The sequence below is a fragment of the Salvelinus sp. IW2-2015 genome, unplaced genomic scaffold (assembly GCF_002910315.2).
Source record: "Salvelinus sp. IW2-2015 unplaced genomic scaffold, ASM291031v2 Un_scaffold862, whole genome shotgun sequence".
NCBI classification, from domain to species: domain Eukaryota; kingdom Metazoa; phylum Chordata; class Actinopteri; order Salmoniformes; family Salmonidae; genus Salvelinus; species Salvelinus sp. IW2-2015.
In genome coordinates this window covers 374,156-387,628 of record NW_019942632.1, presented here as the reverse complement: position 1 = coordinate 387,628, position 13,473 = coordinate 374,156, and the positions used below count along the sequence as shown (strand labels likewise).

Genomic DNA, 13,473 nt, shown 5'->3' with positions numbered 1-13,473 from the left:
AACCCACTTTGTCATCTTTAAAAATGGAACACTGGTCATAATAGTAATGGAACACTGGTCACTTTAAAAATGGAACACTGGCACTATAATAAATGGAACACTGGTCACTATAGTAATGGAACACTGTCACTAAAGTAATGGAACACTGGTCACATATAGTAATGGAACACTGGCACTATAGAAATGGAACACTGGTCACTAAATAGTGGAACACTGGTCACTAAGTAATGAACACTGGTCCACTATATATAATGGAAACTCCTCGTCCACTATGAAGTAAGAGTAATGGAACACTGGTCACTAAAGTAGTGGAACACTGGTCACTATAATAATGGGACACTGGGCACTATATACTGTGTATACATATAGTTGAAGTCGGAAGTTTACATACACCTTAGCCAAATACATTTAAACTCCGTTTTTAATGATTCCTGATATTTAATCCTAGTAAAAATGTCCCGTCATAGGTCAGTTAGGATCCCCACTTTATTTTAATAATGTGAAATGTCAGAATAATAGTAGAGAGAATGATTTATTTCAGCTTTTATTTCTTTCATCACATTCCCAGTGTGTCAGGACCCGGTGCGAGAAACAGTCACTAATAATCGTCAGAACCCAGAAGATGATGCAGACACAGCAGTACTAGAGATGGTGGTTTAATTAAAGAACAAAATCTTCAGGCAAAGAAACTAAATCCACAATGTCCAAAAATAAAGCCAAGAGGCACAAAATGGAAATCCTCCAAAATACAAAAGAAACTCCACAAAGAGGTAAAAAACAGCAGGGAAAAAACAAACCTCAAAAGACTACTCAAAATATACACAAGAACTAAACCAGAGAACCTCTGGAAAATCCAATAAAATAAATATCTGTAAAGAACAAGGCTTGGGCTGAGGCTGGGTGCTAACTTACAAACACTGAGCAAGGAACTGAGGAACACACAGGGTTTAAATACTAACAAGGGAATGACCTACAGGTGCAAACAATAATTAGAGCAAGAAAAACAAAAGGTACACAAAAGGTGCAATGGGGACATCTAGTGACCAAAACCCGAACAGTCTTGGCCAAAACCTGACACAGTGGGTCAGAAGTTTACATACACTCAATTTGTATTTGGTAGCATTGCCTTACAATTGTTTAACTTGGGTCAAATGTTCCGGGTAGCCTTCCAAAAGCTTCCCACAATACAATTCCTCCTGACAGAGCTGGTGAAACTGAGTCAGGTTTGTAGGCCTCCTTGCTCGCACACACTTTTTCAGTTCTTGCCACACATTTTCTATGGGATTGAGGTCAGGGCTTTGTGATGGCCACTCCAATACCTTGACTTTGTTATCCTTAAGCCATTTTGCCACAACTTTGGAAGTATGCTTGGGGTCATTGTCCATTTGGAAGACCCATTTGTGACCAAGCTTTAACTTCCTGACTGATGTCTTGAGATGTTGCTTCATTATATCCACATAATTTTCCATCCTCATGAWGCAATCTATTTTGTGAAGTGCACCAGACCCTCCTGCAGCAAAGCACCCCCACCCCCATGCTGCCAAGCCCGTTCTTCACGGTTGGGATGGTGTTCTTTAGCTTGCAAGCCTCCTCCTTTTTCCTCCTAATGTAATGATGGTCATTATGGCCAAACAGTTCTATTTTTGTTTGATCAGACCAGAGGACAGTTCTCCAAAAGTACGATCTTTGTCCCCATGTGCAGTTGCAAACCGTAGTCTGGCTTTTTTTTGGCGGGTACGGAGCAGTGGCTTCTTCCTTGCTGAGCGGCCTTTCAGTTTATGTCGATATAGGACTTGGACTGTGGATATAGATACTTTTGTACCTGTTTCCTTCAGCATCTTCACAAGGTCCTTTGCTGTTGTTCTGGGATTGATTTGCACTTTTTGCAACAAAGTACGTTCTTCTCTAGGAGACAGAACACGTCTCCTTCCTGTGTGGTATGACGGCTGCGTGGTCCCATGGTGTTTATACTTGTGTACTATTGTTTGTACAGATGAACGTGGTACCTTCAGGCGTTTGGAAATTGCTCCCAAGGATGAACCAGACTTGTGTACGTCTAAAAAAACATTTCTGAGGATTTGGCTGATTTATTTTCATTTTCCCATAATGTCAAGCAAAGAGGTACTGAGTTTGAAGGTAGGCCTTGAAATACATCCACTCAAATGATGTCATTTAGCCTATCAGAAGCTTCTAAAGCCATGACATTGTTTTCTGGAATTTTCAAAGCTGTTTAAAGGCACAGTAAACTTAGTGTATGTAATCCTCTGACCCACTGGAATTGTGATACAGTGAATTATACGTGAAAAAATCTGTCTGTAAACAATTGTTGGAAAAATGACTTGTGTCATGTCCTAACCGACTTGCCAAAACTATAGTTTGTTAACAAGAAATTTGTAGTGGTTGAAAAACGAGTTTTAATGACTCCAACCTAAGTTTATGTAAACTTCCGATATCATCTGTATATTTTTTTATAGCTAAACGGGTGGGGCTCAAAACTGGTGGGCCTCTGCCCCACCTTCCCTGAATGATGTGTCTCTGCAGTCTGAAATAGAAAAATAACAAACTATCATTTGAAAAGATGCCAACATTTGTTCTCTGTTCCTGGAAGTTGTCATGTGGGACTCAGGAAGGAGATGTCTAATAAAATACTCATCAGCTTGAAATACTTACAATGTCTCTAGGCAATGGAATATGTCCTAAAATAGTGGTTTCACAATATTGGTCTATTTCAGCAGGGGAAACAGGAGCAATAGGAACTGGACAAATATATAGCTTGAAGGTAAAGTGTCCTACATATTGCAAATAATTCAAACAGCGTGTCTAAATAAATACAAAATGTGATACAGGACTTTTTCTACACAAGCAGTGGATTTTTTACCTTTATTTAACTAGGCAAGTCAGTTAAGAACAAATTCTTATTTTCAGTGACAGCCTAGGAAGAGTGGGTTAACTGCCTTTTTTCAGGGGCAGAACAACAGATTTGTATCTTGTCAGCTCGGTGGATTCGATCTTGCAACCTTTCGGTTAATAGTCCAACAGCTATAACCACAAGGCTACACTGCCGATGGTTAGATATTGAAGATGCTCTTGAGGCCTAAGACTTCTTTTAAGACTTGATTATCTGTCTTTTTTTCCCTCCAGGGTTTGATGCCTACTTCACATCGCGGACGCTAGAGAACAACAGGAGAAATGTCTGGTTCGCAGAATACTGGGAGGAGAATTTCAACTGTAAACTGATGAGCTCTTCCAAGAAGGAAGACACCAGCCGGAAATGCACAGGTAGCCATTTGGTAATGCACTCGACAAGGCTCTCCTTTAAACCCCATAAATATTGGCACATGATAGATTTTTGAGCCCATATTAGCAAGGGCATACTTTATTACAATAAACATTTGAACTATTTATGAGGCATGGTAGTAGGCCAATGATAGGATCCATATCATACTGCAGTGGTGTTTGCCCTGTACTCAGAAAACCCTTGGAATACTTTTATTCTGCACTCTGCAAGGATGTGCAGTAACACCCCCTAGGGCTGTTGGGGTAACCCTATTACCGCCACATCGGCAGTCACGAGTCATGATGGCAGTCAAATTCCAGTGAACATTTAGTCACAGTAATTAGCCTTCTCCAAGCTCTGAGGATGCTGATGGTCATTAGTAGCTGGTACTCAGCACTCTATTGTCCCTCTAATCACTCTGACATCAATGCAAATGTAATCGGAAATCTAATCAAACACTTCATGAGAGCCCATGAGCTCATGTTGCTCAACATTTCTATAGGCTATGCAATTTCTATAAGCTATGCAATTGCGTGAGAAAACAGTGATGGCCTCTGTTAAAAAGAGGAGGATCCAATCCGCATGCTAGGCATACTGTTTATGGCCTATTGTTTATTTGTCAACGTTCCTAATATTAAATCAATCAATCAAATGTATTTATGAAGAAACCCAGCGTTAAACCCCAAACAGCAAGCAATGCAGGTGTAGAAGCATGGTGGCTAGGAAAAACTCCCTAGATAGGCATGGACCTATAAAGAAACCTAGAGAGGAACCAGGGGTGGCCAGTCCTTTTCTGGCTGTGCCAGGTGGAGATTATAAGAGTACATGATCTTTAAGGCCAGATTGTTCTTCAAGGTCTTCAAACGTTCATAGCTGACCAGCAGGGTCAAATAATAATCACAGTGGTTGTAGAGGGTACAACAGGTCAGTACATCAGGAGTAAATGTCAGTTGGCTTTTCATAGCTGAGCATTCCGAGATGTCGAGACAGCAGGTGCGGTAGAGAAAGAATAGAATAGAATAGAATAACACTGTCCATCCAGGATGGATCCATTTTTCTTTGGCAGGGACGAAAATGGAAGGTCAGCCAGGAGTCATCAGGTCAGGTAGTCCTGAGGCTTGTCGTAGGGCTCAGGTCCTCCGGGAGGGGAGGGGAGGGGGCGAGAAAGAATACTTATAACATACTTAAATTCACTCACCAGATAAGACAAGGGAATTACACCAGACATAACAGACTGATCCTATCCCCCCGGTGCATAGACTATTGCAGCATAGGAACTGGAGGCTGAGATGGGAATGGTCGGGGGGAATGGTCGGGGGACACTGTGGCCCATTCTGACGATACCCCAGACAGGGCCATCCAGGCAGGGTATAACTCTACCCACTTTGCCTAAGCACAGCCCCTACACCACTAGAGGGATATCAACAGACCACCAACTTACCATCCTGAGACAAGGCTGAGTATAGCCCACGAAGATCTCCTCCACTGCACGAGACTGAGGGTGGTCAAAACCGGACACATTGCTTCTCTTTAACAGGTGTATAGCCTACTTGTTTGGCATGAAAACATGAACCATGGGAAAAGCATCCTCAATTCTCTATTTGACCTCTACAGGATCGGGGGTTCCATCACGGGACGGTTGAGCTAACGTAGGCTAATGTGATTAGGAAGCAACATTTAAGAGGAAAGAAGAACACAAGATCAGGAGGGAACAGACAGGACAGAGAGAACATGACAATACGAAACAATGGTCAGTCACGTAACCATTTAGGAACAGGGCGCACGAGAGAGCGCATCAGCAATCACGTTTTCAGTCCCCCGGATGTGCCGCACCTCGAGATGGAATGATTGTAAAAATAAACACCATCCCATTATCCCCTGGCTAGGACCTCAAAAAAGTGAGAGGGTTATAGTCGGTGTAGACCACAATAGGTACTACTCCCGACCCGACATACACTTCGAAGTGTTGTAGCGCCCAGATGAGTGCTAGCGCTTCCTTTTCAATAACCGAACAGTTCAACTGATAATCGTTACACTTTTTGGAAAAGAAAGGTTTACCGTCCTCTGTAGATTCCCACTGATCATTCTCAGAGGAACGTGCACAATAGGGTTTTAACAAATTTACATGGCACAGGTAGTGTGCTTTCCTCCGTTTTGGAGTGGCAACTAGATAATTTCGCTCAGTGTACCACTGTATATGGACCTTGAAACTTGGCTTGAAAAGGAAAACCAACAATTGGCAGCAGAGCAAGAACCTGGTCGCCTGGACTAAAGTGACGAGCCTCAACTCGGCAATCAAATATGACTTTCATCCTCTCCTGTGAAGATGATAGCTTCTCTTTAGCCATTTCGCCAGCGGCATACAAGCGGCGCCGGAAATCACACATATACGATAACAAGGACTGAGGAGGCTCGGGAGACTTCCAGTCATCCTGAAGAACAGATAGACGTCCACGCACCCTATGTCCAAGCACAAGGCCATTTGGACTGAAACCCGTGCTCTCCTGTGTAACCTCCCTAGCGGCTAACAGTAACCAAGGCAACCCCTCCTCCCAATCCTTATCCATCTCAGTACAATAACCTCTCAGCAAAGACTTAACTGGTACAACAACCTGACTAATTGCCTCCCCCAGAAAACAACTACCATGAGACACCCACTTTCTCATCAGGACATCCTCTTGGAGAAAATAGCCATGGGCGACATCTCCCAACTGTTCCACAGGCACAATTTGGTCACGCAACTCTTCTAATGTGGAGTCATCTCGTTGCACATTGATTAGATCTGAGCGGGTTACAGATAACGGGATAACAGGGAAAACAGTAACATACTTCTTTGTGGTATTCTCATTAGTCGGCGCAGAGAACACCTCTGGGAAACTCTGTACACTCTCATCAGGAATCCCAACAAATGACGGCTTAGTGGAAACCAATAGAGATGGAAACACGACAGGCCATACACGATCACCAGCCAAGTTATTCCCAAGGATAACGTCGATACCCTCAATAGGCAACGAAGGACGCACCCCCACAACAACTTCAACCTTCACCAGCCCACAATCCAACATCAGTTTATGCAACGGAACAGACAGAGTTTTCAAACCTATTCCCCTAATTAGAACAATATTCCCTGAATCAGTCTCAGCAGAAAAGGGTAACACAGACTCCAACACAAATGATTCAGAGGCACCTGTGTCTCTCAGGATCTTCACTGGCACTAGGTCCTTACTTCCTAACATAGACACAAAACCTTCCGTAATGAAAGGTAAATAGTCTGGATCAATATGGACTTTCACATGCTCCTGGACCTGAGGCAATGAGTCATGAGTGAACTGATGAACAGGCGCAGCTAACGCGGTAGATTTAGCGTAAGCACCCTTTGACCTGAGAAGTGGACATTCGTTTTTCCAATGACCTGAACCTTGACAGTAGTGACACGTTTTACCAAAGTTAGCTTTACCAGGGGAGTCAGGCTCAACCCTAGTTGAATAGAACTCTGCCCTTGAACCAAAGTATCTCGGTGAGCGAAGCCCAAATCTATCCGAACACCCCCACTCATTCCGAAAACGGGACTCTGCAAAGACACTTTTGTGAGTCAGCGACATTCTTAACTTTTTGTTCGTTAATATATGTGGCAATACGATCAGGGATTGTGTCCTTAAATTGCTCTATCATAATCAGATCACACAGCCCTTGGAAAGTCACAACTGCAGAGGCAGAAGACCAGCGATTAAACTGTAAAGATAATTGTCGCGCAAACTCAACATGAGTCTGTTTATCATCCATTTTTAAAGTTCGAAATCGTTGGCGGTAAGCCTCAGGGACCAATTCATAAATCTGTAACACAGCCGTTTTAACCGTATCATAACTGGCACTGTCGTGTACACTAAGAGCTGAATATGCTTCCTGCGCTTTACACTGCAACATTAAAGTGCGGTCAGAATCAGGCCAACTCCTAGCGTCAGCAACACGCTCAAACAACGAAAAGAATGTCTCAGGGTCCTTTTCATTAAACTGAGGCAATAACCGTAAGTTCCCAACAATATCAAATGTGTCAGGGGCACGACCAAAAGAGGAACGACCCCTAGGTAAATCTGGGTCACCTTCCCAGAACAAACTCTCCCCTGAGATCTTTCCTTCCCTAACCAACTCTATCCGTTCTTGTTGCAACTTGATTTTAGCATGCTCCATATCTTGTTTAAATGCTAATTCATTTTCATACTTTACACGATCATGCTCTAGCTTCTCAAGATCATACTCTAGCTTCTCACGATCATGCTCCAGCTGTAACAGAAGCAGTTCTTTCTGCTGTTCAAAAAGAAGACTACCATGACTAACCGATGGAATGGCCATTGTAACGTTACGGGGAGACAAAGAGTCCTCAACAGAGGCTGGCCCAGTGGTAACTTCAAGAATACCACTCTCCATCAGATTTGCCTTCAATATCAACCTAATATAATTCTTTAGACGTTTATCACTAATTTCAACCTAGTAGTGTTCAGCGACCTTCAACAGCTGTTCTTTAGTACCTAATTCTAACAATTCCTCTGATGGAAAGCGAATGAACTCATCTACATAAGACGCCATAGTTACAACAAAAAAAATCTCGCTCTTCCCCTCTGCTGAGCACACCAGACCACAACCCGAGAAATGACAATCACCCTGAGCACCACAGAAGAGAGATGAGATACAGAGCTTCCCCAAAAACCTACAATAAGACCCTAGTCTTCGTGCGAATTTGCGGAGGGAATTTACGCACTGTAGCCCGCTGGCAAGGAAAAACTCCCCAGCACGCTGGCAAGATTCCACCAAGCCACGGATGTGCCCCCGAGACAACTGCTCAGTCCACAGACACCACACAAAAATAACAAACATTAACCATGCCCAACATATTCCAAAAATGAAACACGTCGCTAAGCCTATCAGGGGAAAAAGGCTATAGATCCAGGTAGCAAGTTCCACTACCCTATCCAAATCTCCCACTGAGGTACACAGTCGATTACTCACCTCCTCGGACCGATGTCCCAACAGAAAGTAGAACAAGAGTTTCCAGGCTGGGCAGGGCCTGGAAACTAACCATTATACTCTCTCCAACGCAGCACACAAACCAAACAACAAAGGCAACCAATACTTGGCCTATCAAACTCAAACAACATATGCAAACCAAGCCGTACCTCCACGTTCTCCCAAACCAATACGTTCAAAAGATCCCGGACGAGCCCCCACTTGTCACGAACCGGCTCAAAGCCCGTAACAAAAGGGAAACAACGTGGAGATAAGGAGTAACAATATATATATTTATTAAATAAAGTAACTAGGTATAATATACAATGGTGTGTGTAATCAGTAAGCAGTAGTGTAAGTGAGTGTTTTGCATGCATGAATGTGATAATGCAGGGTGTTGAAAGATGCTAAAGTAAACAACCAAAAAAAACACCAAGAAACACAACAAAATCTATGCACGAGAGCATCAGCTGTTCCGGAAGACTGTGTGATCATGCTCTCCCTAGCCGATGTGAGTAAGACCTTTATACAGGTCAACATTCACAAGGCCGCTGGGCCAGATGGATTACCAGGACGTGTGCTACGGGCATGTGCTGACCAACTGGCAGGTGTCTTCACTCACATTTTCAACATGTCCCTGATGAAGTCTGTAATACCAACATGTTTCAAGCAGACCACCATAGTCCCTGTGCCAAAGAATGCGAAGGCAACCTGCCTAAATGACTACAGAACCGTAGCACTCACGTCCGTAGCCATGAAGTGCTATGAAAGGCTGGTAATGGCAGGCTAAGCTGCCTGCCATCCAGGACCTCTACACCAGGCAGTGTCAGAGGAAGGCCCTAAATATTGTCAAAGACCCCAGCCACCCCAGTCATAGACTGTTCTCTCAACTACCGCATGGCAAGCGGTACCGGAGTGCCAAGTGTAGGACAAAAAGGCTTCTCAACAGTTTTTACCCACAAGCCAATAGACTCCCGAACAGGTAACCAAATGGCTTCCCGATTTGCATTGTGTTCCCCTCCCCAAACCCTCTTTTACGTGACTGCTACTCTCTGTTTATCATATATGCATTGTCACTTCAACTATACATTCATGTACATACTACCTCAATTGGCCCGACCAACCAGTGGTCGGGCACATTGGCTAACTGGGCTATCTGCATTGTGTCCCGCCACCCACCACCCGCCAACCCTTCGTTTACACTACTGCTACTCTCTGTTTATCATATATCCATAGTCACTTTAACGATATCTACATGTACATACTACCTCAATCAGCCTGACTAACCGGTGTCTGTATATAGCCTCGCTACTGTTATAGCCTCGCTACTGTTATAGCCTCTCTACTGTATATAGCCTCGCTACTGTTATAGCCTCTCTACAGTATATAGCCTCGCTACTGTTATAGCCTCTCTACTGTATATAAGCCTCGTCTACTTTATAGCCTCGCTACTGTTTATAGCATCTCTACTGTTATGCCCTCGTACTGTTATAAGCCTCTCTACTGTATCAAGCCTCGCTAATGTTATAGCCCTCTCTGATATAGCCTCGCTACTGTTATGCCCTCTACTGTTATATAGCCTCGCTACTGCTCATAGCGCTCGCCTTACTGTTATAGCCTCGCTACTGTTATAGCCTTCTGCTACTGTATAGCTCGCTACTGTATATAGCCTCGCTACTGTTTCATAGCATCTCTACTTGTTATAGCCTCACTACTGTTATTAGCCTCGCTACTGTTATAAGCCTCGCCTACACGTTATAGCCTCGCTACTGTATATAGCCTCGCTACGTTATTGCCTCTCTACTGTTATAGCCTCGCTTACTGTTACAGCCTCTCTTACTGTTATAGCCTCGCTACTGTTATAGCCGCTCCTACTGTATATAGCCTCACTACTGTACTATAGCTCTCTACTGTATATAGCCTCGCTCTGTTATAGCCTCGCTACTGTTATAGCCTCATACTTATTTAGCCTCTCTACTGTATATAGCCTCTCTACTGTATATAGCCCCTCTACTGTATATAGCCTCTACTACTGTATATATGCCTCTCTACTGTTATAGCCTCTCTACTGTTATAGCCTCTCTACTTGTTATACCTCTCTAGCTGTTATGTAGTCCCTCTACTGTTATAGCCTCTCTACTGTTATTAAGCCTCTCTATGTTATAGCCCTCTACTGTCTTATAGCCTCTCTATGTTATAGCCTCGCTACTGTTTTAGCACTGTATATAGCCTCTCTACTGTCATATAGCCTCTCTACTGTACTAGCCTCTACTTTATGCCTACTCTCTCGTTATAGCTCTACTGTTATGCCTCTACTGTATTAGCCTCTGTTACTTGTATAGCCTCCTACGTCTATAGCCTCTCTACTGTTATAGCCTCTCTACTGTATATACCTCTCTACTGTATATAGCCTCTCTACTGTGTATAGCATCTCTACTGTCTATAGCCTCTACTGTTACAGCCTCACTTCTTACCTACCTATTGTTTCACCTATTACCTTTTTTGCGCTGTGGGTTACAGCCTGTAAGGAAGCATTTCACTGTAAGGTCTACACCTGTTGTATTCGGCGCAGCTGACACATAAACTTTGATTTGATTCTCACAACCAGCTTCATTAGGTAGTCACCTGGAATGCATTTCAATTAACAGGTCTGCCTTGTTAAAAGTTAATTTGTTGAATTTCTTTCCTTATTATGCTTTTGAGCCAATCATTTGTGTTGTGATAAAGTAGCGTTTGTATACAGAAGATATCCCTATTTAGTAAAAGACCAAGTCCATATTATGTCAAGAACAGCTCAATAAGCAAAGAGGGGAAGCAATGCTGCTGTTATGGATAACATTATAATGCAGTGCTAGAGGTCCAGGGTTCCTAATAGGGAAGGAGGGGAGATAGGGGTAGGATGGCAGGGGGGGAGAGGTGTATTATTGGGAGGAGTGATGGAGGGGAGATAGGGTAGGATGGCAGGGAGGAGGTGTATTATTGGGAGGGAGGGAGTGATGGAGGGGAGATATGGGGTAGGATGGCAGGGGGAGAGGTGTATTATGGGAGGGAGTGATGAGGGGAGATAGGGGTAGGATGGCGGGGGGAGAGGTTATTATTGGGAGGGAGTGATGGAGGGGAGATAGGGGTAGTGATGGCAGGGAGGAGGTGTATATTGGGAGGGAGGGAGTGATGGAGGGGAGATAGGGTAGGATGGCAGGGGGGAGAGGTGTATTATGGGAGGAGTGATGGAGGGGAGATAGGGTAGGGTGCAGGGGGGGTGTATTATTGGGAGGGAGTGATGGAGGGAGATAGGGTAGGATGGCAGAGGAGGTGTATTATTGGGAGGTTTGGGAGGGAGTGATGGAGGGGAGATAGGGGTAGGATGGCAGGGAGGAGGTGTATTTTTGGAGGGAGGGAGTGATGGAGGGAGATAGGGGTAGGATGGCAGGGAGGAGGTGTATTATTGGGGGTGATGGAGGGGAGATAGGGGTAGGATGGCAGGGAGGAGGTGTATTATTGGAGGTTTGGAGGGAGTGATGGAGGGGAGATAGGGGTAGGATGGCAGGGAGGAGGTGTATTTTGGGAGGGAGGGAGTGATGGAGGGGAGATAGGGTAGGATGGCAGGGGGGGAGGTGTATTATTGGAGGGAGTTGATGGAGGAGATAGGGTAGGATGGATGGGGGGAGAGGTGTATTATTGGGAGGGAAGTGATGGAGGAGGATATAGGGGTAGATGGCAGGGAGAGGTGTATTATTGGGAGTTGGAGGGATGATGGAGGGGAGATAGGGTAGGATGGCAGGAGGAGGTGTATTTTGGAGGGAGGGAGTGATGGAGGGGAGATAGGGTAGGATGGCAGGGAGGGAGGTGTATATTGGGAGGGATGATGGAGGGATAGGGGTAGGATGGCAGGAGGAGGTGTATTTTTGGGAGGGAGGGTGTGATGGAGGGAGATAGGGGTAGGATGGCAGGAGAGGTGTATTATTGGGAGGAGGAGTGATGGAGGGGGATAGGGAAGGATGCAGGGTGAGTATGATAGTGGAGAGATTAGAGTAGATGCAGGAAGAGGTATGTGGGAGATAGGGGTAGGATGGCAGGGGGGAGAGGTGTATTATTGGGAGGTTTGGGAGGGAGTGATGGAGGGGAGATAGGGGTAGGATGGCAGGGGGGAGTGTTACCCCCCCAGGAGGGGAGTGTTACCGGTGAGGGAGGGGAGATTGGGGTCATCCGTTTGATTTGAAAGGAAACTACACAGTCAGTCAGTGGACCACCAGGTGGGAAAGGCCCCTTATATTACTAGTACACCTGAGCTGTTATTTTCATGTCCTGTCCTACATTAAGTACCAACCCTCCTCCTCTCTGTTGGGTTATTACACGCTTGGCTCGTTAGCTGCTAGCGCCGTGTCTCTCTTTAACGAGACATAATGAGATGATTAGGATGGGATTTATAGGACGATGCCATCCTCTCCTTGTGCCTCCTCCCCCCCCAAGGTTCACTCAACCTCGACCTAAACTTTTACTGGCTGTGTCTGAAGTGGCAGCTTTTCCCTGTAGTGCTCTGGTCAAAAGTAGTCTGCTCTATAGGGAATAGATTTCCATTTGGGATGTACCCATGGTTTTGTCTTCTGTACTGTTTTATTTTTCTCTTCACATTACCCGCCTGGAAGATTATTGCTGCCATGGGAAGAAAAAAAAAAGAAAAGAGGCCATCAATAAGCTTTTGTACCTAGCTGCTAACAGTGGTAATAGATCTATTACGGCTAACCCAAACCCTCTGTTTGGTGGTTTTACGAGCAGCACTGAAACAATGGGTACCGCATTCCCAACGCAACCTCTACAATGACCAATTACACAGCTGTATTTCTAAACTGTCACCGCGTATATGAAAAAATGGTCCTCTCACCACGTTCTAAGCAAAGTCTTCCAATGTATTGTTTCCTGGGAAGCTGCCGCGAATGTCTTTTACTTGTTGTTGGTCTGTGCATTTTTCTATGATAAAATAACTCATCTGGTAGCATTGGAATTTCTAGCTGTACTTTTCAGGAATGACACTCAACACAATGACACTCAACACGGTATTAACATCAGGTTTAAATACCGTGTTTTAGAGGCTATACAGCCGACATATTAACATCATGTTTAATACCGTGTTTTAGAGGCTATACAGCCTCACATATTAACATCATGTTTAATACCGTGTTTTAGAGGCTATACAG

General features: G+C 44.5%; 1 pseudogene; it reads left to right on the top strand.

The window, feature by feature from the left end:
• Positions 1 to 13,473, top strand: part of LOC112069034 (metabotropic glutamate receptor 7-like) — a 207,958-nt pseudogene that overhangs the window by 39,894 nt on the left and 154,591 nt on the right.